This window comes from Bufo gargarizans, chromosome 3 (genome assembly GCF_014858855.1).
Source record: "Bufo gargarizans isolate SCDJY-AF-19 chromosome 3, ASM1485885v1, whole genome shotgun sequence".
NCBI classification, from domain to species: Eukaryota; Metazoa; Chordata; class Amphibia; order Anura; family Bufonidae; genus Bufo; species Bufo gargarizans.
In genome coordinates this window covers 586,083,954-586,110,840 of record NC_058082.1, presented here as the reverse complement: position 1 = coordinate 586,110,840, position 26,887 = coordinate 586,083,954, and positions in this window count along the sequence as shown.

Genomic DNA, 26,887 nt, shown 5'->3' with positions numbered 1-26,887 from the left:
TGCCTGGGTTCTGGGCCTAAATTTATGAAAATTGACTCTTACAGTGGTGGGTGACGTGAAGCCTGATTCTCTGCTATGATATGAAGACTGATTCTCTGCTGACATGAAGCCAGATTCTCTGTTACGGGACCTCTCTCCTCTGCCTGGGTGCTGGGCCTAAATTTATGACAATGGACTGTTGCAGTGGTGGCTGACGTGAAGCCTGATTCTCTGCTATGACATGCAGACTGATTCTCTGCTGACATGAAGCCAGATTCTCTGTTACGGGACCTCTCTCCTCTGCCTGTGTGTGTGCTGGGCCTAAATATATGCCAATGGACTGTTGCAGTGGTGGCTGACGTGAAGCCTCATTCTCTGCTATGACATGCAGACTAATTCTCTGCTGACATGAAGACAGATTCTCTGTTACGGGACCTCCCTCCTCTGCCTGGGTGCTGGGCCTAAATATATGCCAATGGACTGTTGCAGTGGTGGGTGACGTGAAGCCTCATTCTCTGCTATGACATGCAGACTAATTCTCTGCTGACATGAAGCCAGATTGTCTGTTACGGGACCTCTCTCCTCTGCCTGTGTGTGTGCTGGGCCTAAATATATGCCAATGGACTGTTGCAGTGGTGGCTGACGTGAAGCCTCATTCTCTGCTATGACATGCAGACTAATTCTCTGCTGACATGAAGACAGATTCTCTGTTACGGGACCTCTCTCCTCTGCCTGTGTGTGTGCTGGGCCTAAATATATGCCAATGGACTGTTGCAGTGGTGGCTGACGTGAAGCCTCATTCTCTGCTATGACATGCAGACTAATTCTCTGCTGACATGAAGACAGATTCTCTGTTACGGGACCTCCCTCCTCTGCCTGGGTGCTGGGCCTGAATATATGCCAATGGACTGTTGCAGTGGTGGGTGACGTGAAGCCTGATTCTCTGCTATGACATGCAGACTAATTCTCTGCTGACATGAAGACAGATTCTCTGTTACGGGACCTCTCTCCTCTGCCTGTGTGTGTGCTGGGCCTAAATATATGCCAATGGACTGTTGCAGTGGTGGCTGACGTGAAGCCTCATTCTCTGCTATGACATGCAGACTAATTCTCTGCTGACATGAAGCCAGATTGTCTGTTACGGGACCTCTCTCCTCTGCCTGTGTGTGTGCTGGGCCTAAATATATGCCAATGGACTGTTGCAGTGGTGGCTGACGTGAAGCCTCATTCTCTGCTATGACATGCAGACTAATTCTCTGCTGACATGAAGACAGATTCTCTGTTACGGGACCTCCCTCCTCTGCCTGGGTGCTGGGCCTAAATATATGCCAATGGACTGTTGCAGTGGTGGCTGACGTGAAGCCTCATTCTCTGCTATGACATGCAGACTGATTCTCTGCTGACATGAAGCCAGATCGTCTGTTACGGGACCTCTCTGCTCTGCCTGTGTGCTAGGCCTAAATATATGCCAATGGACTGTTGCAGTGGTGGGTGACGTGAAGCCTCATTCTCTGCTATGACATGCAGACTGATTCTCTGCTGTCATGAAGCCAGATTGTCTGTTACGGGACCTCTCTGCTCTGCCTGTGTGCTAGGCCTAAATATATGCCAATGGACTGTTGCAGTGGTGGGTGACGTGAAGCCTCATTCTCTGCTATGACATGCAGACTGATTCTCTGCTGTCATGAAGACAGATTCTCTGTTACGGGACCTCCCTCCTCTGCCTGGGTGCTGGGCCTAAATATATGCCAATGGACTGTTGCAGTGGTGGCTGACGTGAAGCCTCATTCTCTGCTATGACATGCAGACTAATTCTCTGCTGACATGAAGACAGATTCTCTGTTACGGGACCTCTCTCCTCTGCCTGGGTGCCGGGGCCTAAATATCTGAGAATGGACTGTTCCAGTGGTGGGTGACGGGAAGCCAGATTCTCTGCTATGGAACCTCTCTCCAATTGATTTTGGTTAATTTTTATTTATTTAATTTTTATTTTAATTCATTTCCCTATCCACATTTGTTTGCAGGGGATTTACCTACATGTTGCTGCCTTTTGCAGCCCTCTAGCTCTTTCCTGGGCTGTTTTACAGCCTTTTTAGTGCCGAAAAGTTCGGGTCCCCATTGACTTCAATGGGGTTCGGGTTCGGGACGAAGTTCGGATCGGGTTCGGATCCCGAACCCGAACATTTCCGGGATGTTCGGCCGAACTTCTCGAACCCGAACATCCAGGTGTTCGCTCAACTCTAGTCGCGGTCAAACTCGCGCTATATATCTCCTTATATAAATAAATATAGATGCAGCTCACTACACCAGCCTGGTTTGTTTCCCCTCCTGACTCAAAGATACCTGTTCGTATACACACACTGGATGTTTTAATGCAGGTTATTCAGGTGATTTATGCCCTTTATGGATTAAAACCCAACTCTACGTCAACTACGTAATTTTCCATGGCAGTTTTGCCATGGATCCCCCTCCGCCATGCCACAGTCCAGGTGTTAGTCCCCTTGAAACAACTTTTCCATCATTATTGTGGCCAGAAAGAGTCCCTGTGGGTTTTAAAATTTGCCTGCCTATTGAAGTCTATGGCAGTTCACCCGTTCGCAAACATTTGCGTAAATTCGTGTTCGTGAACAGAAAATTTTATGTTTGCGACATCTCTACCGACAGAGTGGGGATGGTGTCAGCAGTAAGTTTGTATTGATGTCACTGATTAATTTGCCCTTCCTCTGATCCATCAAAACAATAACCCACAAAAAACGGATCCAGTCTGTTCAGCATACGCCTTCACTCGGTCAGCATTTTCTCAATAATCCATCAGTGTTGCTAATGCCCAAAAAACAGGAGTGGATGTAAAACAGAGAGGATACATGAATGGAATATTTGCATGTCTTCTGTGTTTTGTTTCTGTGTTTTACTCCTCATTTTGGCTACCAAATCATTATCCAATTCTGCTGGGACCATACAGACCTTACAGCTGCAACACAGACAGGATCCGTTGTGTGTCTCATTTTTCGTTCCTTCTGTCAGATCCGAAGAAAGGTTGAATAAATCATTATGTCAGTGAGGCCGAAAGGCAAAATAGTGGCCCAGACATAAAGTAGGGAGAATTGGAACAGCATGAGAAGTCCACAGAGTGCCCTATGACATAGTGGTGAGGTAGAAGCAGCCTGAGGAGGCCACAGAATGGCACAATGACAGAGTCTGAAGGTGGCGGCAGCATCAGGAGGCAGTTGCTCATCTGTGTAACTCTGTTCGCCAAGGCAAACCAGGTGCAGAACAGCGTGACACTGCCGAGCCCTGTTCATGTGGTATGCTGGAGGGGCACTGTGACTTGTCCCTGCAGTGGAGGCTGAGGACACGGTGGAGGATGAGGAGGCAGAGGTGGACATTGTCGTAAGACCAAGGGTCTGATAACTTGAAGGCAGAAGTGGCATGACCTGGCCAAGTTCCTGGTGTGGTTGTTCAGAAACCAACTTCACCCAGTGGGCCGTAAAGGACAGGTACTGTCCATGACCGTTGTATTGTCTTCTTTCATAGTTTGTTAATGTGAGTGCTCATGTGTGTGCCTTCAGCACCATCTAGTGACCTTTAGCTGTAAGTGCATCTTCTGCCTTGCTAAATTATGCATATTCATTAGGTCACCTGACTTCCTGCTCACAGTGCTTTCTGGGAAAGAGACAAGCTCCTGCTTCCTTTTCTCCTCACCTCATGGAAGGAGCAGCTGCACATTGTGTGTCTCTTACTAAAGCATCGTCGGTAAGGGATTTATTTATGTTTTTGTATTGATTTTGTGTACATTGTGCTGTATACTCAGTTATTGTATGTTCATTTTCCTATAGTTTACCTTATCTACTGCCGGTTAATAAAAACCACAGACTACAGAAACAAGTCTCATATTATTAACTAGTAGAATGGTGATATCTGCCTGTTGAACTGCATACAGACCCCGGGGGTACATGTTGTGAGAACAGGACAGTAAACGACGACTTCTAGCAAGAGAAGCACACCTGACTACACAGAAGTCTGTTACGGTCCACGCAATATCTGCAAACGGACACCACAGCGACTTCTATACAGTCCAGTGCTGCAAGGGGATAGCCGCTTCAAGCAATGTAGACACATTTGATTGCATACTGTGACCGCTCTCTAAGCACAGCGACCGGCATTCCACCGCACAGTAGTCTCCACGCGGTTAAGTGTCTTCATCAACACCATGTCGCGTAGCACAGTATCAAGCTACAAGACAAGATCAGGGAAGGATGGTTCCACTAAGTCGTCTTCTGTTAGCAATGCGGCTGCCATTGCCCGCGCAAAGGCAGAAGCCGCGAAGGTCAAAGCAGCCTTCGCCGAACAAGAAATGAAGATGAAAGAAGAAAAGGCACAGCTGGAAATGAAGATGAAAGAAGAAAAGGCACAGCTGGAAATTAAGATGAAAGAAGAAAAGGCAAAGCTAAAGGCTGAGAAAGCAAAGCAACAGGCTGCAATAGACATGCAAAAGGTCCTTTTAGATGCAAAGCTAGAGAAACTCGCCGTAGAGAAAGAAACGGCAGCCGCCATAGCTGAAGCAGAGTTCTTGGAGGCAATGGAATACCCAAAAACCGGAAGTCACCGCAGCGTGCTTAGCCCAGAACTCGGCCAGCAAGATCCTGTACAACGCACTTCAGAGTACGTCCGTCAACACTCCAGACCAAGCAGCAATGCTGACCCATTCCCAGGAACCGATGATATCACCTATGCCACAGAAGAATCATACCGTCCAAAAGAAAGAGTCACACTCGGAACCCAGTCCTACAAACAAGAGAACCCAGAGCCACGTGACAAAACTCCAGCTAACTTTCCTGCACACCAAGGAAGCCAGCTTCCAGTCCAGCCTGCAGAGCCACCGCATCCCATAAGACGGTATGACACGGGCCTAAGTCAGAGACTCCATACAGGTATGATCGCACACCACACTCTCACTGCGACTTTCCACCTCCAACTAACCTTAGTAGTAACCAGAGCACCATAGACTTTGCCAGGTTCTTTACTAAACGAGAGCTTGTTACAAAGGGACTGGCGAAGTTCAGCGATCGCCCTGAAAACTATAGAGCATGGCGGGCCTCCTTTTATAACATTACAAAAGACTTGGGTCTGTCATACAGTGAGGAGATAGACTTCCTCGTAGATCGACTTGGAAAAGACTCGGTAGAACATGCCAAGAGAATCAGGGATATTAATATAAACTACCCAGAGATTGGCCTAAAAATGATCTGGGATAGACTTGATGAATGTTATGGTTCTGCAGAGGTCATAGAGGATGCGTTGTTTAAAAGAATTGACAAATTCCCTAAAATATCTAGCAAAGGGTTTCAGAAACTTAGGGATTTAAGTGATCTACTGATGGAATTACAGGTTGCCAAAGCCGAAGGGGATTTACCGGGGCTTGCTTTCCTCGACACTGCCAGAGGTGTCAAACCTATTGTATTAAAGCTTCCCCACAACCTGCAGGAGAAATGGGTCTCCCACGGGTCAAGGTACAAACATACCTACAATGTGCCATTCCCTCCCTTCAGTGTGTTTGTTGACTTTGTAAGGCTAGAAGCTAATATTCGTAATGACCCTAGCTTTGATCTATCACAGTCTTGTGCCACTCCCTATGACCACAGACCACACAAAGGATCAGTGGCAGTGCACAAAACTAACATTTCACCTGCAGATTCTTACAGGCATTACGGCTCCGCCAGCCGCGAAACAGTCAAAGATCCTGGTAAGCAGTGCCCTCTACACAAGAAGCCTCACCCTCTTCTGAAGTGCAGAGCCTTTAGAGAAATGTCCATAGGAGATCGCAAAGCCTTCCTCAAGGAGAACCGCATTTGCTACAAGTGCTGCTCATCTACATCACATATTGCCAAAGACTGTCAGGTTAGTGTAAAATGCACAGAATGCAACAACTCTGATCACAACATGGCCCTACATCCTGGGCCTTCCCCATGGACCTCATCACAAAGTAACAGTGCCAGAGAGCATGGCGGGGAGGAAAGTACCTCTGAAGCTAACCCACCAGCAGTTACTTCCCAATGCACTGAAGTCTGTAAAGGACTCATAGGCGGCAGGTCCTGCTCAAAAATCTGCCTAACAAAAGTATACCCAAAGGGCTGCAGAGACAAAGCCATCAATGTTTACGCCATCCTAGATGACCAAAGTAATGTGTCCCTAGCCAAATCTACTTTCTTTGACATTTTCAGCATCAAAGGGCCCAACACTCCTTATTCCCTAAAGACCTGTGCAGGTACTGTAGAAACGGCGGGGAGGAGAGCTAGTGGCTATCTAATCGAATCCATAGATGGTAAAACGTGTCTTTCCTTACCAACTATTACTGAATGTAACCAAATTCCTGATAATAGACACGAGATCCCTACACCAGAGGTAGCCATACATCACCCCCATTTACAGCGTATAGCCCATCTCTTACCAAAACTTGATCCTAACGCTCAGATAATCCTACTCCTAGGGAGAGATATCTTACAAGTTCATAAAACTAGAGAGCAGATTAATGGCCCTCATCATGCTCCTTATGCCCAAAGGCATGACCTAGGATGGGTCATAGTAGGAGATGTCTGCTTAGGAAGCATACACAAACCAACTTCCATTAATAGCATGCTTACAAGCACATTAGATAATGGACGTCCCTCTATCTTCCAACCATGTAAAAACAACTTCCTCATAAAGGAATTGCCACGTAGCACTCAACTACCTTGTTCTTTCATAGACTCTGTAGACCACGACATAGCTTGTGACAGTGACAAAGACCATCTAGGTTGCTCAGTGTTCCAAAGGACCAAGGAGGACAATCGGGTAGCAATGTCCCACGAAGACAGATTGTTTTTAGAAACCATGCAAAAGGAAATCACTAAGGATGAAACAAATAGTTGGGTAGCACCCCTTCCCTTCAGGCCTCAAAGGCAACGTTTGCCTAACAACAGAGAGCAAGTCTACAGACGTTTTGTCTCTCTAAGGCGTAGCTTCCACTAGAAACCAGAAATGAAAGACCACTTCTTTACTTTCATGAGGAAAATATTTGAGAATGGTCATGCTGAGGTAGCTCCTACCCTTAAAAACTCTGAAGAATGTTGGTATTTACCCATATTCGGGGTTTACCACCCAAAGAAACCGGGTCAAATTAGAGTAGTGTTTGACTCTAGTGCAAAATATGAAGGCGTCTCCTTAAACGACGTCCTGCTCTCAGGTCCTGATCTTAACAACAAGCTCCTAGGAGTACTGCTTCGTTTTCGCAAAGACTCTGTTGCCTTCATGGCAGACATTCAGCAGATGTTTCATTGCTTTCTCGTTAAAGAGGAACACTATTCTGCCACAGATGTACGTTAGAGATTATCCCCTGATTGGTTGTGAGTGATAGCCCCTGTACAAGCAATGGTAGATAGCTGAACTCACTAATATCTCCAGATATAGGCACCAGTTGCATGTGATGATCCAGTGAGGAGAATACAATGGTGAAGCTTTGATCATTTATTGATTTGTCTTGGAAACAAATGCAGGGAAATGAGGGTATGCTAGAGGATATTAGAGGTCAAAAAGAATAGCTCTCACCATCATGAAGGTCTGCGACAAAGAGGAAGTATGAAGGACCTTTCAGAGGATGTGATGTCACAAAAGAGGGAGGAGAGCATTGTAATGGGAATTTACATAACACACATAAATGAATTATAAGAATAACCACAGGGTGGCAGCGTTACACAACATGGTAATGATAATACAATGCAAACACAACTTATAGAATACAAGAATAAAGGCTGGAACAGCACACTCCCCGTCTGAAATCCTTGGATTTCACTATATATACAACTACAGAAATGTCCATGAAATGTTGGAACCTGAAAGACAAAAAACAAACAAAAAGAACATACTGGAACTGGTGAACTGGAACAGTCCAACGCCTTGAGTCTTCTGGTTGCCAGGAATAAAGTTCCTCAAGTAAAGAATCATTCCTCCACGGGTAAGAGGAGAACAATCTCAGATGCAGGCCTGATAAAGGGTTTGGGATGGCCTTGTTTTGCGATGGTCACTTCCACCTTGCGAACTTTGCCATCTTCACTGGTGAAGACTTTTGAGATGAGTCCCATGGGCCAGGAGTTTCTTTCCACGTTCTGGTCTTTCATGAGTACGAGATCTCCTATCTGTAAGTTTGGCTTGACCTGTTGCCACTTTCTACGTGCTTGCAGAAGCGTTAAATACTCCTTTTTCCACCTGCTCCAGAAACAGTCGGCCAGATGTTGAACGTGCTTCCATTGTTTCAGATATATGTTACTAGAAGAAGACTCTTCAGGTGGATTAGGAACAGATCCAAACTTCTGAGTGAGAAGAGTTGCTGGAGTAAGAATGGCAGGGGATTCTGGATCCATAGATACAGGTACAAGAGGTCTTGAGTTGACAATAGCAGATACCTCAGCCAGGAAAGTAGTCAAAGTCTCATGGGTGAGCCTTGAGAAGTTTGAGTTCATAAGCATACAGTCCAATATTTTGCGGGTGATGCCTATCATTCTTTCCCATGAACCGCCCATATGAGAGGCATGTGGGGGGTTAAAGATCCATGTACAACCATTATTGGCTAAGTAGTCTTGAACTGGTTTAGAGTCAATTTGCAACTCTCGACAGGCTCCTATGAAGTTGGTTCCACAGTCAGATCTTATTTGCTTTACTGGTCCTCTGATGGCGAGGAATCGTCTTAAAGCATTGATGAAGCTAGAAGCGTCCATGGATTCTATTGCTTCAATGTGTATAGCACGTACACTTAAGCATGTAAACAACACTGCCCATCGTTTGCTTTCTGCATGACCACCTCTGGTCTTACGTGCAGTGACTGTCCATGGCCCAAAGACGTCCAGACCAACATAAGTGAACGGTGGTTCGGTGCTTGTCCTATCAACTGGCAAATCAGACATTTGTTGATGTTGTAATTTTCCTCTTGCCTTGCGACAGTTAATGCAATGGTGAATAATATGAGCAACCTGTCTTTTTGCTCCCACTATCCAAAGACCTGCGGCTCTTAAAGCGCCCTCAGTAAATGTCGGCCTTGATGCTGGACTCTTTCATGATAATGCCGTATCAACAGTGTAGTAACGTGGTGTTTGGCAGGAATAATAAGGGGATTCATTTCTGCAATCTCTAGCTTAGCCTTGTTTAGGCGACCACCAACTCTCAGCATGCCACGATCATCAATTACTGGTTTCAAGTTGACAATGGGGCTGCCTTTTGGTATATCTTGCTTGTCATGTATACATTTCAGTTCCATTTTAAAGGCACTCTGCTGTACGTTACGTATCACAAGCAATTCACTTAGAATAATGTCTTCTGCCGTTAGAGGTTTATGGCACAGGTGCCAACTGCGACAGTCAGTGTTATGCTTCTCAGCATGAAAACAATGAACAATGTGGACTAACCTTGCAATGATGTGAATGAGTCTTGACCATCTAGAGAAGCGTTCAAAGCGATGACAGCCCAAGCCAGCGCTCCTTTCAGACTTGGTGACGAAGGTACTAACTTCAGGCCGAATCTCTGGATCTTCATGAGGGTCCTGGAGACTGAAGACGTCTTGGATAGAAGTTTCTTCATTCTGGTTCAGCAGAAACTCTGGACCTGTCAACCAAGAAGAAGTTGCAGAGACTCTTCCAGATGCCGGTCTGGTGGCGCAATCTGTAGGATTGAGATGAGATGGAACATAGTGCCACTGTTCAGGTTTAGAGGATGTTCTAATCCTTTCGATGCGATTACTGACATAAACGTAGAAGCGTTTTGACTGGTTGTAGATGTAACCCAGGACAACCTTACTGTCTGTGTAAAATTGAATGTCATCCACCTGAATATCCAACTCACGTTGTATAAAGTCTGCAATCTCTACGGCTAGCACAGTCCCACAAAGTTCGAGTCTAGGAATGGTGTGCTCAGGTTTTGGAGCTAATTTTGCCTTTCCAAACAGAAATCCCACATGTGCTTGATTGGAATAGTCTATTACCTTTAAATAAGCAACAGCTGCGATGGCTTCAGTAGACGCATCTGAGAAAATGTGGATTTCTCTCCTCCGAGTGGCTGTAAGGGATGTTGGAGTGTAACACCTTGGTATACGAATACTGTCTAATGCATGCAAGCATTCCTTCCACAACTCCCACTTTTGTTGTTTGTCAGAGGGCAGTGGAGCATCCCAGTCAGATACAGACTCTGAGAACTGTCTTAACAGGAATTTGCCTTGTACAGTCAAAGGTGCCACAAATCCCAGGGGATCATATAGGCTGTTCGCCACTGAGAGAACTCCCCGTTTAGTAAATGGTTTATCTGCACAGTTAACTTGAAATCCAAGGGAGTCATTTGCTAAGTCCCACCTCAGGCCCAGACTTCTCTGTACTGGTGGATTGTCTATCCCTAGATTCAAATCTCTGAATTCTGTGGCATGATCGCTGGGCTGGAAGGCTTTCATTACGGCAGCGCAGTTAGAGGCTATCTTATGTAACCTTAGACGAGACTTTGAAAGCATACCTTGTGTCCTTTTGAGCAGATCTATGGCCTCCTCCGCTGTAGGGAAGGATTTGAGTGCGTCGTCCACATAGAAGTCTCTTACGACAAAGTTTCTTGCATGTTCCCCAAATTCTGACTCACCATCTAAGGCAGCCCTCCGTAGGCCATATGTAGCAACCGCAGGTGAAAGACTGTTACCAAACACGTGCACCTTCATGCGGCATTCAACCATTTCTTTGCTGGTGTCATTGTCTCTATGCCAAAGAAACCTGAGGTAGTTTCTATGATCTTGCCGCACGATAAAGCAATGGAACATTTGTTCAATGTCAGCAGTAATGGCTACTGGCTCCTTTCTGAATCTCATGAGCACTCCCACCAGATTATTGGTCAAGTTCGGAGCGGTGAGAAGGACGTCGTTCATAGATACGCCATTATGTTTGGCACTTGAATCGAATACCACTCTTATTTGGTTTGGCTTCCGTGGGTGATATACCCCAAAGGATGGAAGGTACCAGCATTCTTCATGCTCTTGTAAGGGTGGAGCCAGCTCTGCATGATCATTGCAAAATATTTTTTCCATGAAGGCCACAAAATGACTTTTCATTTCTGGTTTGCTTTTTAACGTACGTTGCAAGGAGATGAATCTGGAGAGTGCTTGTTCCCGGTTGTCAGGAAGTCTGGCTCTTACAGCACGGAAAGGTAAAGGTGCAACCCAGTGGTTAGATGCATCTTTGAAGAATTCATCGTCCATTATTTTAATAAACTCTTTGTCATCCATGGAAAAGGCCAGTTTGTCGTCGTCTGGTGTTGTACAAAACACAGTTTTTGCCAAGTTGTCATAACTGGTAGGAATGATGTCTGGTGTCTTTAAGAGGTTAGAAAGCCTTTCCTTCACCTCATAATGATGAACACATGGCTTAAAATGAGATGTGCGACCATTGTTGAGCACAAAAGTTTTGAAGGAGTTCACTTGAGATGGTTTGTGGCTCTTATTTAAACATACATCGCCCACAATTACCCAGCCTAAATCGAGTCTCTGTGCATATGGAGCATTATCAGGACCGTTGCATTGTTGACGCACCTTGTGGACCCTCAGAATGTCTCTCCCGAGCAGAAGTAGGATGTCAGCATTCATGTCCATAGGGAGGATCTCACTAGCTAGATGTTTCAAGTGGGAATGATGATATGCAGCTTCTGGAGTAGGAATTTCATCTCTTTCATCTGGTATTTGGTCGCATTCAATTAATGTTGGCAAGGGTATATGAACGTTCCCTTTTATGGAGGAGATAAGGTATCCAGTGGCTCTTCTGCCATAAGTCTCTACACGACCAGAACAAGTGTTGAGGGTATATGGTGTTGCTTCTCCTGCTATGCCGAAAATCTCAAAGAATTTAGGTTTTGCCAGAGACCTATTGCTTTGTTCATCAATAATTGCGTACATTCTGATGGCTCTTTCAGATTGCCCTTCTGGGTAGACATTGACCAAACACACCTTTGCACAGCACTTAGAATCAGCCTCCTTGCCACATATAGCCATACAGGAAGAGGAAATAGTAGTTGTAGCTAATTCTTGAGCCGGTGGCTCCCCGCCATGAAGTGCGACGGCATTGGTTGCAGCTTGAGACGGTGCGTTGTCTGAAGGCAAGGTAGGATGCATTGCTGTAACGTGCTTGTCACTGCTGCATTCTGCACACTTGATAATAACCTTACAGTCTTTCGCCATATGATTAGATAAGGCACAACACTTGTAACACACTCCAAGCTCTTTGAGTATCTCTCTTCGTTCTTGCAAGGTCTTTGCCCTGAGCCCACGACACTCCTTTAAAGGATGAGGTCTTTTATGGATGGGGCACATGCGGTTAGGGTCCTTTTCTTTGAGGACAGGGTATTCCTTCCTAGTAGTGCAGGTTGAAATGAGTGGAACATTGGTTTTCCTAACGGATACTGTCCCCCTTAAGTCTCTACGTTTATTTGTGGTGTTGTCATACCTTGAACATGAAGATGAAGCAGGTAGAGTGGATTCAGTGAAGTCAAAGCTGGGGTCATTCTTCTTTCGAGCTTGGTCACTGATGAATCTGGTAAAATAAGAGAAAGAGGGAAAAGACACATTGTGTTCTCTCTTGTATCTGGAGCCCTGGTCTGCCCATTTCTCTTGCATGCCATGTGGTAGTTTCGACACTATTGGGTTGACGCCATGGGCGGTATCAAGGTAACTCAGTCCTGGCAGACGTGGGTCCATTTTTGCCAATTCAAGTTCTTTTAGTAGGTCGCTTAGATCCTGGAGTTTGCGATTGTCTTTGCCAGTTATCCTTGGGAAGGCTTGAAGTCTCCTGAATAGGGCACTTTCTATAGCTTCTGGACTGCCATAGGTCTGTTCAAGTCTCTCCCATGCTGCAGAGAGACCTTCCTCTGAGTGGCCTGCATGAACCACTCTTAATGTCTTTATGCGTTCTGCAGATTCTGGGCCTAACCATTTGATGAGCAAGTCAAGTTCCTCCATGGCAGTGAGGTTTATGTCACCGATTACTGCTTTAAAGGTCGATTTCCAGGCCCTGTAGTTTTCGGCACGGTCATCGAACCTTGAGAGACTAACATTAATCAGCTCCCTGCGCATCATGTATCTGGCAAAGTCTGACATGTCTGATCTCCCACTCCATATTGCTGTATTGTGTTGTGGTGTCTCTAGAGCATGTGGGGGCTCTGGCAGATAAGGTTGAGATTGATCAGGATGGAATGATGTGGCATAAGGATTAAGCTGCAGTTTAGTCTCTGGATGATCAGCCTGCTTGGTGCTAGATATTACCTTATTACTGGGCTGTGATGATTTCTGGTACTCTGGGGGTTCGCCCAGTTGGTGAGTTAGAAGTGGCGTTGGTGCATGCGATTTAGCCGGAGGAGTAGGCGATGGTTGCCTTAGCACATACCTGGCAGTGCGGTCGGCTGGCTCTTCCTCTTCTCCTGGGACGAAACAGTCTGGGTCGGTACCTTGGCCTAATGCTTGCTCGAGGACCTTTAGTTTAGCTAAGGTAGCTGCTTCTTCCCTTTCTGTCTGGAGGATCTTTAGCTGGGCTTCTGTCTCAGCCTCCATTTCTGCCATCTTAGCCTCCATTTCTGCTTTCTTAGCCTCCATTTCTGCTTTCTTAGCCTCCATTTCTGCTTTCTTCTTCGTAATCTCCGCCTCCTTCTTAGCAAAGGAACTTCTTACGCTAGCTTCCTCTGCTTCTGCCCGGACTTCTATAAGCTTGTCATGCAAGGCTGACCTTCCGGAACGAGAGGTTTTGAAAGATGAAAGGGTGTATTTTGTATGTTTACTTGAAGTTGATCGATGGGATCTCGCCTCCTGTAGGTGTGCGATGCAGAGTTCTGCCTTGCTCTTAGCATCTTGTACTAGGGCATCCTTCTCTTCAAGGAGATTCTTTCTCTCATTCAGCTCCTCTGAGGCTTCGTCAAAATCAGAGTCGCTCAGGAAAGTGATGTACTTTGCAGAGAGTCGCTGATAGCGGACATAGGAGTTAGTTAAGCGATTCAACGTTGTGGTTAACTTTGTTGGGTCGTTGTTATATCGTAAAAGAGCTGCTATATAGTGTTCAGTTCTCTGCCATAAATCGTTTAAATTGTCACTGAACTCTTCTTTGGTCGCCTCAAAGTTCTCTCTGATCCTTTGTGTTGGCTTGATAACACGTTTAGATCGTACTGCTTGTTCTTCAGTTAACATGGACTCTGCTTCCTGCATATCTGAGTTTTTGGGAGCAGGGTGACTTTCTGTATGTTCAGTTACTGAGAGATCCACTAAGCTTCTTGTGGACATGTTATTCCTATTTAAGAGGTACTGTCTCTTTAAGAGGGTATTCCAGCTTGTGCACTGTGCTTATGAAGCCACGTGCGTATAAGATGGCGGACAGCTCTAAGCTCGCAGGCAGACTGTGTGTAGACATGCAAGACTGTAGATTAAGCTTCTTTTTGACTATTCTGCCACAGATGTACGTTAGAGATTATCCCCTGATTGGTTGTGAGTGATAGCCCCTGTACAAGCAATGGTAGATAGCTGAACTCACTAATATCTCCAGATATAGGCACCAGTTGCATGTGATGATCCAGTGAGGAGAATACAATGGTGAAGCTTTGATCATTTATTGATTTGTCTTGGAAACAAATGCAGGGAAATGAGGGTATGCTAGAGGATATTAGAGGTCAAAAAGAATAGCTCTCACCATCATGACGGTCTGCGACAAAGAGGAAGTATGAAGGACCTTTCAGAGGATGTGATGTCACAAAAGAGGGAGGAGAGCATTGTAATGGGAATTTACATAACACACATAAATGAATTATAAGAATAACCACAGGGTGGCAGCGTTACACAACATGGTAATGATAATACAATGCAAACACAACTTATAGAATACAAGAATAAAGGCTGGAACAGCACAAACACAGAAACTTCTTAAGATTTCTTTGGTTTGTTGACAATGACCCCACAAAAGATATTGCGGAGTACCGCATGCGGGTACATATCTTTGGTAACAGTCCCTCCCCTGCAGTTGCAACTTATGGTCTTAGACATTCTGCTCAGGAAGGCGAACTAGAATATGGGTCAGACGTCAGACAATTCGTAGAAAGAGACTTTTATGTAGATGACTGTCTAAAATCACTACCCACTGTTGAGGATGCAATAAGTCTCCTTAAGAGAGCTCAAGAAATGCTTGCATGCTCAAACCTGAGACTCCACAAAATAGCCTCTAATAGTAAGCAGCTGATAGAAGCATTTCCCTCTCAAGACCATTCAAATGACCTACAGAGCTTAGACTTAGGGACTGACTCCCTTCCTATACAACGTAGCCTTGGTCTCCTCTGGGATCTAAAATCAGATACGTTTACCTTCCAAGTCAGCCAGGAAGAGAAGCCCTTTACCCGTAGAGGTGTCCTGTCTGCCATAAACAGTCTTTATGATCCCTTAGGATTCACTGCCCCTGTTACAATCCAGGGCAAATCGCTACTTAGAGACTTAACTCAGGAAACATTGGATTGGGATCACCCACTATCCCCTGAAAAAAGAAACCTATGGATAGAGTGGAGAAACTCCCTAAAGACTTTATCTAGCCTGCATGTTCCACGTTCTTACGCTCCTGTGCCATCCACAGAAGTAAAAACACAAAAACTCTATGTATTCTCTGATGCGTCCATCAAAGCAATTGCCGCTGTAGCGTATCTTAAAACTATAGATAACAAAGGTCAGTGCCACACAGGGTTTGTCATGGGCAAAGCAAAACTCGCACCACTTCTCGAACATACAATACCCAGGCTAGAACTCTGTGCCGCTGTACTAGCCGTTGAACTAGCGGAATTAATTACAACAGAGATAAACCTAGAGATTCGAGACACCGAGTTTTATACAGACAGTAAAGTGGTCCTGGGCTACATTTACAACCAAACTAGGCGTTTTTACGTTTACGTTAACAACCGAGTGTTAAGAATCAGGAGGTCCACTATCCCAAAGCAATGGCACTTTGTACCTACTGACCATAACCCAGCAGACTTAGCAACCAGGTCAGTTGCTGCCAGTCACCTTAAGAACACAGTCTGGTTCACGGGTCCTGCTTTTCTATACAACTCAGAACATTCTTCTGCCTGTGACTCATATGAGCTGTTAGATGCAGATTCTGACAAAGAAATCCGCCCCCAGGTATCTGTACTACTCACTGTAAATTCGTACAATCAGCTCGGTAGTCACCGTTTCATCAGGTTTTCCACCTGGAAGTCACTTGTACGAGCTATCACCTGCTTAGCACATATAGCCCGTTCCTTCAAGCATGCCCCATTTGTCATGGAATGTAACTGCAAAGGTTGGCACCATTGTAAGAATGGATACTCAGTAAGTGAGCTAGAACAATCAAAAAATCGAATTATTTGTTCCATGCAACAAGAGACATTCGCTAAGGAACTCTACTGCATCAACAACAAAAAAACCTGTGTCAAAAGACAGTGGTATAGTGAGTGCTCCTTCTGGAGAGTTTGGCACCAAAGATCTCTACAAACGCCAATGCAGACAAGTGCAAGGCCTTGCCGATACCTTCTGGAATAGGTGGAAGAGGCAATATCTTCCCACCTTACAGACAAGAACCAAATGGCACACAGTTAAGCCCAACCTAAAACCTGATGACATTGTTCTTGTTAAAGACTCTCAGGCTCAAAGAAATCATTGGCCTTTGGGCCTCATTACTAAAGTGTTCCCAAGTGAAGACGGACATGTCCGTAAAGTAGAGGTCAAGATTTTCAAACAAAATGAGACCAAACTGTTTATCAGACCTACTTCCGAACTAATCCTACTGTTACCTGTTGAGGACTCTAATGGTGACATCGGCTGATGTCAAGCGGGGAGTGTATTGTCTTCTTTCATAGTTTGTTAATGTGAGTGCTCATGTGTGTGCCTTCAGCACCATCTAGTGACCTTTAGCTGTAAGTGCATCTTCTGCCTTGCTAAATTATGCATATTCATTAGGTCACCTGACTTCCTGCTCACAGTGCTTTCTGGGAAAGAGACAAGCTCCTGCTTCCTTTTCTCCTCACCTCATGGAAGGAGCAGCTGCACATTGTGTGTCTCTTACTAAAGCATCGTCGGTAAGGGATTTATTTATGTTTTTGTATTGATTTTGTGTACATTGTGCTGTATACTCAGTTATTGTATGTTCATTTTCCTATAGTTTACCTTATCTACTGCCGGTTAATAAAAACCACAGACTACAGAAACAAGTCTCATATTATTAACTAGTAGAATGGTGATATCTGCCTGTTGAACTGCATACAGACCCCGGGGGTACATGTTGTGAGAACAGGACAACCGTAGTTACAGCTCCACATGTCGGCACTGCCGTACACTTTGGCAGACACTGACAGGCTCAAGGACTGGCCCACCTTCTGTTCTACATGAGTGTGCAGGGCTGGTACAGCCTTTTTGACAAAGAAATGAAGGCTTGGGACTCTCCACCTCGGCACAAGCCACCAGTTCTCTGAAAGGTGCAGAGCCCACCCCTTTGAAAGGGAGGCACTGCAGCACCAGCAACTTGAACAGGCACTAGAGTTGAGCAGAGACCTGGATGTTCGGGTTTGACGGGTTCGGCCGAACTTCACAAAAAAGTTTGAGTTTGTGACCTGAACTTGACCCGAACTTGACCCCAAACCCAAACCCCATTGAAGTCAACGGGGACCCAAACTTTTGAGCACTAAACTGGCTGTAGAAATGTCATGAAAAGGGCTAGAGGGCCAGCAAAATGTGGTTGAGAGCATGGCAAGTGCTCTGCAAACAAAAGTGGATAGGGAAATTATTTTAAATAACATAAAATACGTAAAAATAAAAAAAAAGAATAATCTTGATCTAGGAGGATGAGGTCCATATGGAGTAGGAGGTTGGGGAGGCGGTGGATGTGGCGGTGTAGGTGGAAGTGGCAGTGGAGGAGGTAGCCTACACAGTTTTTTGGTTTTACATGAATTTTTATTTTTTTAAATTTGGGTACTCCCCAAAACATTGAGAAATATAACCTGTGATAACTCCCCCCAGTCATGCTAAGCACACATTCAGACAATACACTGGCTGCATAGCAGGCCAGCACCTCCAAGGTGTAAAGGGCAAGCTCAAGCAAAATGTGCCCAATTTGGAGACCCAGAAGTTGAAGGGGCAGACCCATCATTCAGTATACTGCCCCACCATGTTGCACTTCTCCGTGATGTCCACAAACCAATTGGATATCTTCTTTATCAACTTTCAATGTTCTTTTATGCGCCTACCATGGTGATCATGAGTGGCGGGGATTCAGGGTTCCAGGCCGGAGAGGGAGCCTGAGAAAGGGATACCACATCCAAGGGATACCACATCAATGGATGAATTTAAATGTAATCGAGAGGAAAAGTGGCACAAAGTATTGAAGCATAAGCTTCCAAGTTAAGGAGGGGGCGCATGGCAATTACCCACTCCCGACTCGGGGAGGTAGTGATGATAAATAACAATACATGACTCTTAAGATGCCCTGTTATTAGAATGATTAATAAAAATGTATAGGGAATGTCACTGTGGTATTTTTGATTTATAAAAGTTATCCAGGAGAGGCCCTGCTGCCGCTTTGTTGACTCTTGATAACTTCTGCCTGATCGCATGTCCCTGTGACGTCCACCATCCATTTGGATATCTTCTCTATCAACTTTCGATGTTCTTTTCTGAGCCTACCAGGTTGATCACGGTTATCAGCAAATCAGGGTTCCACGCCGGAGAGGGAGCATGAGAAAGAGAGACCGCATTTAAGGGAGATACATTTCTAAAAATTATTTTGGATCGAGTGGAAATATGGGAAAAGTTATTGAGGGGCAAATATGGCACAAATTACAGAAGCACAAAAGTGGGAAAAGTTATTGAAGCGCAAATGTTGTCCAAATTAGTAAAGCGGAAATGTGGGACAAATTATTGAAGCGCAAATGTGGGACGAATGAGTAAAGAACAAATGTGGGACAAATTATTGAAGCGCAAATGTGGCACAACTTGTTAAAGTTTAAGCATTGAATGAAAGGAGGTGGGGTGCATCAATTAAAGAAGACTTTCTAAAATTTTATTCCTTGCCACCTATGCAGAGCAGGGGTATATTCTAAAATTGTAAAATGTCAATCCAAGAATGTAACAGAAAAATTACAGAAATGTATCAACCTGTCTACTTGGTAGAGCAGGGGTCTATGACAGAAAAAAAATGTTTTTATTGTCACCCGAAATTTTTTTTTTTTTTACCGGTGTAGCAGTGGTACATCACACCCAAAAATTGGTGAATTTCACCAGAAAATGTGCTTGACAAATTTGTATTTTTTTTTTAACCTGTCTACTAGGTGTAACAGTTGTACTTCACACCAGAGAATGTAACTGACAATTTATTTATTCTTTTTTTTTTTTTTACCGGTCTAATAAGTATAGCAGTGGTACATCACGGATACGTCATTGTGATAACGTTTGTGCCTCGCTGTGCTGTTGGCTCTGTGTGACCACCGCCTCTTCCTCCGAACTACATAGGTCACTCGCATGACCTTGATTTCATGTGGGGTTGAGGACCTCATCGTCCTCCACATCATCTTCCACCCAGTCTTTACCCTTGCCCTCCTTGTCGGTCTGCACACTTTCAAAGGCCACAGCAGTTGGCACCTGTGTTTCATCATCATACGAGAAGTGCTGTGATGGTCCTCCCATATACTCATCTTGAAAGATAAGTGGTCGGGCATCGGTGCACTCAATCTCTTCCACTTCTGGGGCAGGGCTATGTGGATGGCCCTGGGAAACTCTGCTAACAGAATCAACAAAAAGCATTAGAGACTGCTGAATGACTTGGGGCTTAGACTGCTTGCCTGATTTGCAAGGGGGTGAGAAGACTGATGGACATGGGCTGCAGGTGCCAACTCTGACCTTTCAGTAGGAGACTGGGTAGGAGACAATGGGTTGCTGACAGTGCCTCCAGTTCCTTCACAATCTACTATCACCTGTACTTGTTCAGGCCTCACCATTCGTAGAGCCGCATTTGGCCCGACCAAATACCGCTGCAGGTTCTGTCGCCTACTCTCACCTGAGGAAGGGGGTTTCACTTGTTTGTGTAGCTGGCATAGAATGACCACGTCCTCTCTCTGCAACAGGTGTTCCACCAGCAGCACCGCAACCTGGGCCATGTCCCTTATTTGACTTTCTTCTCATATTTCTTGAATGAAGGATCTTGCCCTAAATGGGTGTTCCATTGATAGTAGAGTAGGACGACAGTATGTACAGGGTGTATCTCACACGCCCTGAACCAGACTAGGCCTCAATTATATTTGTTTGCCCAAAATAGCTGTATTTCAAATACCTGAATACAAGCCCTGTATATAAAGGGTGTATCTTACACGCTCTGATCCATACTAGGCCGCAATGAAAGATTTATGCACAAAATGGCTGTATTTCAATTAACTGAATATAACCCCCAGATAAAGAGTGTATCTCACAATGACATCTGCAGCAAAAGCTGCCAACTAATTTATTTTTGGCCCAAAGGGGTGTTTAATAACTGAATATGACAGCAGTATATAACCCTGGAATTTCAAACGTCTTGATGGTGGAAGGGCAGAACAATTGTGTATTTTGCCCAAAAAAGGGTGTTTTATTAATAGAAGAATATAACCCCTGTATATATAGGGTGTATCTCACACGCCCTGACACACACTAGGCCGCAATCTAAGATTTGTGCCCAAAATGGCTGTATTTCAAATAACTGAATATAACCCCTATATTTAAAGGGTGTATCTCGAATGCCCTGACCTATACTAGGCTGCAATTAAAGATTTGTGCCCAAAATGACTGTATTTCAATTAACTGAATATAACCCCTGTATATAAAGGGTGTATCTCACAATGACATCTGCAGCAAAGGCTGGCAATTATTTTTTTTTTATTTTTATTTTTATTTTTTTTGCCCAAACGATTGTTTGTTAAATAACTGAATATGACAGCAATATATAACCCTGGAATTTCAAATGTCTTGATGCTGCAAGGGCGGAAAAATTGTGTATTTTGGCAAAAAAAAGTGTGTTTTTAAAAACCCAGAAAATGATGGCTGTATTTCTAGCCTAAATTGCACACTGACTAATCCAGGTGTTGTATATTGCCAAAAAAGGGTGTTTTTTTACTAACAGAATATAAAAGCTGTATGTAACGTTTGAATTTTACACGTCCAGATGCAGCTAGGGATGTAAAATAGTGTATTTTGCACAAAAAGGGTGTTTTAAAAAAAACAGAAAATTATGGCTGTATTTCTAGTTTAAATTGCACACTGACTAATCCTGCAAATGCACCAGATGTTGTATATTGCCAAAAAAGGGTGATTTTTTTTTACAACCAGATTATTAGTGCAGTTTTCCAAGATTGGATTTCAATGTCACAAAAGATCAGATGCAGTGCTGGTGCACTGAGCTTGCATAAAATGGCCGCCACCACCCAACTAACAGGCAGATAAAAGTTATTTTTTCCGGTCACTGGTCTCAGGGCAGGCTAAAAAGATTGTGCCCTGCACCCACACAACTAAATGTATGTTGATTTCTGAGTTAGAGTCACGTTCTGAACCAAAGATTCTCTTCTATTCTCTCCCTGAAATCACCAGCCGCATACTCTCCCTACACTAGTAACAGCAGAGTGACGTGCAGCGCTACATGACTCCAGCTTATATAGAGGCTGGGTCACATGCTGCACTGGCCAATCACAGCCATGCTATTAGTAGGCATGGCTGTGATGGCTTCTAAGGTCACACAGTTAAACGCTTGTTGATTGGCTTCTCTGCAGCCTTTCAAAAAGCGCCAAGAAAGCGCTGAACCTAAACTTTTACTAAAATGTTCGGGTTCGGGTCCAGGGTCCAAAAATCCTAACGTTCAGTATGAACCCGAACTTTATAGTTCGGTTCGCTCAACCCTTGTCACAAGAAAACAATCTCTTAATGGCTTAGATAAGTAAAAGCCTTCCAAAGTTATTACTACATAAAGTGACACATGTGCAAAATTAGGCCTGGTCAGGAAGCAGGTAAATTGCCCAATCTGGAAGTTGTTAAATCAGAGAACCACAAAACACCAGGCAGGGAATATGGAAGGGTGCTGTTGTGGGGTCTGGAAAATCTGATTACCGGTGAGTGTAATCATCATTTTTCCCTTGCACCATGACAGCACCACAGAGAGAGATTTCAGGGAAGAAAAATACCCCTTCCTTACAGGGGGGGGGGGGGGGGGGCACCACTTGCAGAACCTTCTTACCAAACAAAAGATCAGAGGCAGAATTCAGTTGGAGCTGATAGTGACGGTAGAAGGTAGAAGGAGAAGACCATGCGGCAGCCTTACAAATTTGCTCAATAGAAACATTAGCTCTTTTAGCCCATGAGGTAGAAACTGTGCGAGTAGAGTGTGCTTTCAGAGAAAGAGGAGGAGAACTTCCAGAATAGGTGTAAGCCAGGGAAATAACTGTCCTAATCCATCTTACTAGTGAACTCTTTGAGGTCACATTAAACTTATTTATGCCAGAAAAAAAAGAACAAATAGTGCAAAGGACTATTTCCAATCCTCGGTTATCTCTAGGTAACATATACGCCATCTCCTAACATCCAGGCAGTGGAAAACTCTTTCCTCCTGGTTCTTGGATTTTTAAGAAAAAGTTGGAAGGACTATCTCCTGGAGTCTGTTGCATTTTGAAGGAACCTTAGGTAAAAAGGAAGGATCTAGTCAAAGAACTACCCTATCATCCAGGATGGACATAAAGGGAGGATTGATAGAGATAGACTAAATTTCACTCACCCTTCTTGCATAGGTTAAAGCTACCAATAGGACTAACTTAAAGGCAAGGAGCTTCACTGAAGACGAGGTCAATGGTTCAAAGGTAGGCCTAGTCAAAGCATTTAATACTAGATTTAGATCCCAAGGGGGAATCCTGGGTGCCTTAACCAGAATAACTCTATCTACTGCTTTAAAGAACCTTACCACCCAGGGGTCAATGGCAAAATTTAGAGCAAAGAGGGATGACAGGGCCGAAACCTGAACTTTTAGAGTGTTCTTTGCTAACCCCAGAGACAAACCCCTCTGGAGAAGCTCCAGGATCTGAATGACCAAAATCTCAGAGGGCGAAGAACATGTCTTGATCCCTGAAAATTGTGGGATTTTACTAGTCTATGACGTAAAGTCATGATTTTATGAAAGACACGGAGGCGAGTATTGCTATAACTTCCTTTACTGACAACCACAGCAGCAAAGAAAAAAGTGAAGATATTAGCATATTGCCATAGTAACTGTCCCTCCCCACACAGTAGACCCTATATAATGTCCAACAGTCTTCACAACTTCCTCTTTCTTGGCGAATGCCACCTCCATTCGAAACGAATCCTGGAACCCTCACACGGAGACCTCAGGAAACTGGAAATCCACAGAAACGGAACACCGGAGAGACCACAACCAGAACCATCCTTGGAACCGAAGGTCAATAAACGAGTCCTCCTGCAAACGGAACAGCCGAACTGGAACGGGCAAAAGACCCCACAGGATCACCTGGAAGCACCGCACCAGACAAGTCAACCTGCAAGAGAACAAAAGTGCATGAAAGGAAACGCTCCATCCAAATGAACATCCGCCACCTGTAATTCAATCAAATGACATCAACATGAATCAATCAAATGACACAGTACCAACCAAACAAGCAATGAGCAATAATCCAAGGGAGGGAAAACACAAAGGGAGGGCAATACTCGCCTCCGTGTCTTTCATAAAATCATGACTTTACGTCATAGACTAGTAAAATCCCACAATTTTATTTCAAGACACGGAGGCTTCCTATTGCAAGTTCAAAGCTGCACCACCATTGAAGAAAAAACATGAGGAGCAGGGCGAAAGTAAAACTCCTTGAAAGTCGAAACCCGATACCAGTCGGCGATCCTCATAATGTCCTCCAAACGAGCTCCCGACACCAACATAGAGGTGGAAGCCGCGCTTCTAGTGGAATGAGCGGTGAAAACAGAGGTATCAACCCCTGCCAAAGACATACACCACTTGACCCAACGAGCCAGAGTGGGAGTAGCGACCGGAGCAAAAGGACGCCGATAGGAGAGAAATAAATGATAACTCCCAGACGACCTATGTCCAGAGGTGCGAGCCTCATACTCTAGGAGACAAGCAACCGGACAAAGGTTAGGAACGGACGGGAAACTGGGATAAGACACAGAGCGAATGTGGGTCTTGGTACGGCGGGAAATATTGAAAGTTACCCCCTCCGGGGAAAAAGACCTGGCATCGACATCCAACGCCCTGACATCAGAAACCCTCTTGCAAGAAACCAGGCAAAAGAGGGTAACCAACTTGGCAGAGAGCTGGCGAAGAGAAAGCAGAGAGTTAGACGGCCAAGCCGCGAAAAGATCCAACACCAACGAAACATCCCAGGTGGAAGAAAAACGCGGTCGAGGGGGACGCGACAAACGGGAACCCTTGAGAAGGCGACAAACTAGAGGATGTTGCCCGGCAGGCCGACCCTCAAAGCCCAGATGGAAGGAAGAAATCGCGGACCGATAAAGGTTGATGGTTCGGTACGCCTTACCTTCCTCGAACAAAGAAGCCAAAAACTCTAAAACGTCAGAAACAGGGGCTGAGCGGGGATCCACACCCCGTGTGACGCACCAACCAGTCCATGATCGCCAGGCCGCTCTATAGGCCCTTCTGGTGCCAGGAGCCCACGACTGCTCCAAGAGTCTTCTAGCAGCGTCCGAAAGCTCCTCGCCCTGTCTGAAACGCCTGATATCCTGCAAGCCAGCAGACGGAGGGAGCCCTCCAGCAACAGTGGGTGTCGTGCGCCCCCGGAGTCCAAGAGAAGTTCCGGAGAGTCCGGCAGAAACAACGGCGGCAGGATGAGAAGGTCCAGCAGGTGAGGGAACCAAGACTGGGAGGTCCAGAACGGCACAATCAACACCAACTCCGCCTGTTGCCAGCGCACCTGGGTCAGGACCCGAGGGATCATCGCAAACGGTGGGAATGCGTAGAGTAGAGGTCCGTGCCAATCCTGCAGGAACGCGTCCACAGCCTCTGCGTCTGGATCCGGGCGCCAACTGAAGAAACGCGGCAACTGAGTATTCAGCCGAGACGCAAACAGGTCTATACAGAACGGACCCCAGAGGGATGAGATATGAGAGAACACCCGACCATCCAACCTCCAATCGCTGCCATCTCTGAGATACCGAGAGCTCCAGTCCGCCTGGACGTTCTGAAGACCGGGGAGATACTCCGCTACCACCGTCACCTGTTGATTGAGACAAAAGGACCAGAACTCCTTGGCCAAGTGAGATAACATGCTCGAATGCGTACCTCCCATGGAGTTGACATATCGGACAGCCGACACGTTGTCCATGCGTAGGCGAATGCAGGTGCTGGCAGTGTGCTTGGCAAAACTGCGGACAGCCAAAGATCCGGCCAGGAGCTCCAGGGCGTTGATATGGAGTGAGGCTTCCTCCTGAGACCAAGGACCTCCAGTGGAGACGCCGTCGCAGTGGGCCCCCCACCCGAGAAGGCTGGCGTCGGAGTCGACGGTGAAATCCGGACGAGGATCGCAGATCGCCTTCCCATTCCATGCCTGAAGGTTTGAAATCCACCAGCGTAGTTCGTCCCGCGTCTCGGGATCCAGCGAGATCGTATCTGCGTACGAAGCCCCGGTCTGTAGGTGCGCGTGTTTCAAACGCTGAAGAGCGTAATGGAGAGGAGCCGGAAACACCGCTTGGATGGACGAGGAGAGGAGTCCTATGATCCGCGCCAGGTGGCGAAGAGTAATCCGTTGGGCGGCTAGCGTCTTGAGTAGCTCCTTGCGTATGGCCCGGATCTTCGCCAAAGGCAGGCTGAGGGTTTCCATGACGGAGTCCACCGAAAAGCCGAGGAATTCCATAACTCTGGACGGTTCCAGGGACGACTTCTCGTGGTTGATGAGGAAGCCTAGACGGGATAGAAGATTCATAGTCACCTGTAACTGTGAGCGGAGGACAGCGGGTTCCTGGGCCATAAGAAGGAGGTCGTCCAGGTAGATGATCAACCGGATCCCGCGACTGCGGAGCCAGGCTACCACTGGGCGCATGACCTTGGTGAAACACCAGGGGGCCGAAGACAGACCAAAGGGAAGGCAAGTGAAACGCCAAACCTGATCCTTCCACAAAAAACGGAGGAGATCCCTGGATGTCCTCGAGACCGGAACAGTGAGATAGGCATCCTTCAGATCTAACTTCACCATCCAATCCCCTGAAGGAGGAGGTCCCTGAGTAGGTGAATACCCTCCATCTTGAAGTGCCTGTAACGCACAAATCTGTTTAGCGGTTTGAGGTTTATGACGGGGCGCATCTGCCCCCCTTTCTTTCGTACCAAGAAAATACTGCTGAGCAGACCTACCGAAGGATAAGGCACCAACTCGATTGCACCCTTGAGAAAAAGGTCTGAGAGTTCTTTGTCTATGGCCAGCGACGCAGGCCCGGACGTTGGAATAGGAGGGGGGGCAGGGAGATGATAAGGGGACTGAACCAGTTCTATCTGGAAACCCTGGATAGTGGCTAACACCCAGCCGTCCGACGTGATTGATTCCCAGGCACGAGAAAAAAGTCGGAGTCTGCCCCCTACACGAACTGGAGAAGAAAACAGACGAGGAACACTTACCAAGGGGACGACGGAAACCGGAGCTTCCTCTGAACGGTCTTCGGGTAGGAGCACCTCGGTACGGGAAGAAATTCTGCGAAGGCCTTGAGTCCTGGAAGGAGGATCGCTGAGCAAAGGGTCTCCGACCATAGGAGCCTCTGCCCGAGCCCCGGGCATGGAAGGAAGAGCGGCCGGCAGAGCGGCCCCTGAAATTGCCGGCCCTTGACGAAAAACGGCCC